The 2,785-nt window shown below is 32.1% G+C and overlaps 1 pseudogene; it reads left to right on the top strand.

Annotated features, from left to right (window-relative positions):
* LOC112524152 overlaps window positions 1-2,479 on the top strand; it is an 8,388-nt pseudogene extending 5,909 nt beyond the window's left edge.
* The last annotated feature ends 306 nt before the right edge of the window (window positions 2,480-2,785 follow it).

Below are 2,785 nucleotides of genomic sequence, written 5' to 3'. Positions count from 1 at the left end.
AAAAAATCGTCGAATTATTTAAATGAATCATTCTAATTATCTCCAAATAATTACATAGTTAACGTAGTAAATTTCAACCTTGACGGTATTTTTATTTTTATTTTTTTATAAAGTTAAATGGTCTTGTATTGCTCAAAATACACACTCTTTAATTTTAGAGGTATTTTGGTAATTTCATAAAATCGAAAAAAAAAAAATAATAATAAAATAAAGTTGAAATCTATACATTTAAAAATTTAAAGAATTTTCTGGAGTTAAGAAAATTTAAAAGTTAAGTTTAGTTTCTTAAATAATGGGGTTAAAATAAAAATTTATTAAGAAAGTCAGTAAATTATTAGATATAAGAAATTTCTAATCTTAATTAACATGAAAAGGTTTCCTATCAAAGTGGTTAATGCATACCTTTTTCAACAAAAGGTCATGGGTTCGACCCCTACTTTCAACATATACCTACATTTAATTTTTTTAATGGGTCAAAACCCCAACACACCCACAGCAGCCATGGCTGCGTTTTTTCACCCTTTCAACCTTCGATTTAACCCGTTTTTTCATCTTTTTTCTTCATTCTTTTTGTGCTAAAACCTTGGTAATATTTTTACCAAAATTTTGATATAAAGAACATAATTTTTCGTCAAGTATTGAGCCTCCTACGCTCGATTAAAGTTACGGTTTTAAAACCACTCGAAAATCAGTAAAAAAACTCAAAATCGAACACTCAAAACTAAAATCTGAGACATAAGGCTACTAAGGTTTCATAGAGGATCTAAAAACAAAGTCATCCATATAAAGAACTCGAAATTTGGTTGAGTATTTTACCTCCAATCGTCAATAAACGGAGTTTTTCGAACCCGAACTTCACCCTCCGATTTCTCCTTCAACTTTCAACGAAAGTTCGGTTTTCTTGAAGCAAAAATGTAGAGCAAAGTGTCGTCTACATGTATATGAAATTTTTTTTTGTCGTAATAGTTGAATATTCAGACCAATAGAGAGCTTCAAAGGATAGGTCGTTTTCGTATTTCTGAATTTGCAGATCTGATGCATATTTACAAAACAGGTCTTTCTGATTTGGACCTGTTTACATCTGACCCAACCCTTAACTATCGCGAATTTACAACTTTCACCCACGTCTTGACTTTTTCTTTCACTTTTGGTCTGATTTTTATACTTCTTTTAATTTCTTTATTCATTTAATTTATATATATATATATATATAAGTATAAGTACGTGTGTGTATGTATTTTATAAAAAAAAATAATAATGAAGATAAATTATTTATTCTTTGAAAATTTTGGGTTTTACACTAAACATATAGAAGCAAATCTGGTTGGATCTCACAGTTATTTTCGTGGAGGGTGCACTCTCTCTCTCCCTCTCCCTCCGTCTATATGTGTGTGTACACCACACATACATATATCCATATATGATATATGCACATACAAGAATACATAGACATATAGCTATATATACACATCATGTTGGCTTGTTGCACAAGGCCAAATCAACATATTGGAATTCTGGTGAAGCGAGCTGTATGTCGAAGTTGATGACTAATAGTTAACAAAAAGAATGGACCTTAGAGAATGTATGATGATATGTCTAAGACTACAATCAAATGATTATATAATACCACAAAACTGTCCTAAAAACATAAGTGAATGAACTTACAGGATATGCAGGATGAATAGGTGGAGAAAAAACAGTGTTGTAGGAACAGTGATTTTGTGCTTCTCAACCCAAGGACAAGTGCATATTGAAGAGGCAGAAGTTGCAGCTTGGATAGCAAATGCCACAAGCTTGATCTTTTTAGACTCACCTACTCGTTAATAATGTGGATGTAATTCCCACCATCTGTATGGACATGATTCAAGGCACTAAACTGAACCATTATATGTCTCAAAGCATGTAAGAGTTTCTAATTGTGTGAATGATTGCACGTGTGGATAGTTACTGTATAGGAATCGATTTCTTGAAAAATGAAGGATGACGCCCCCTAAGGTGCACATATTTCCAAGTAAGACAACTATCAAAGTATCACTAGCACCTGTTGTTGCAGATTTTTCATCTAGAGGCCCAAGCTCGATTTCACCCTGATATTCTCAAGGTACTTAGATCCACTTCCAATATTTAATCATATAATCCAGGTAACAGTTTTTCTTTACTAAATTACGACCAATGAAAAACAATCACCAAACAGATAATAAATTAACCAGAAGAAAGAAAAAGATTTAACAAGAACTTATAGTTATATCATTCATCAGCCAGATATAAATGCTCCAGGAATCAGCATATTAGCATTATCGCCCCCCGAAATATCTCCTACTTCGACAAATATTGATCAAAGATCTGTAGAATAAAATTCCATTCAGGAACATCAATGATATGCCCTCATGTATCTGGTGTGGTTGCTCTCCTCAAATCAATGTATCCTAACTGGTCTCCAGCAGCCATTAGATTTGCTCTAATGACAACATGTACTTAACAACCAATCACAAACAACATCTCTTGAACAAAAACAAGATAATTGTACTTCACCCTCTTTATACATTCAAGAAAGGCTATGGTCATGCAAACATGCAGAAATATCAACATTGAAGGCATGAAAACGTTCAAAATAAAACGAACAATAGTAGTACTTCAACAAGCATGTTTAAAAAGACTATTTATTGTATGTCAACATGTTGGTCCCAAAGGGTCTACAAGAATACTAAACAGTTTGTAGAAGGGGGGGATGAATACAAACACAATTTTCAAATTTAAAATATATATTGATAAAGAAGATCAATAC

Source organism: Cynara cardunculus (genome assembly GCF_001531365.2).
Source record: "Cynara cardunculus var. scolymus isolate 2C chromosome LG 1, CcrdV1, whole genome shotgun sequence".
NCBI lineage: Eukaryota > Viridiplantae > Streptophyta > Magnoliopsida > Asterales > Asteraceae > Cynara > Cynara cardunculus.
Note: the sequence above shows the minus strand (reverse complement) of the source record. Positions and strands in the feature narration are given on the sequence as shown.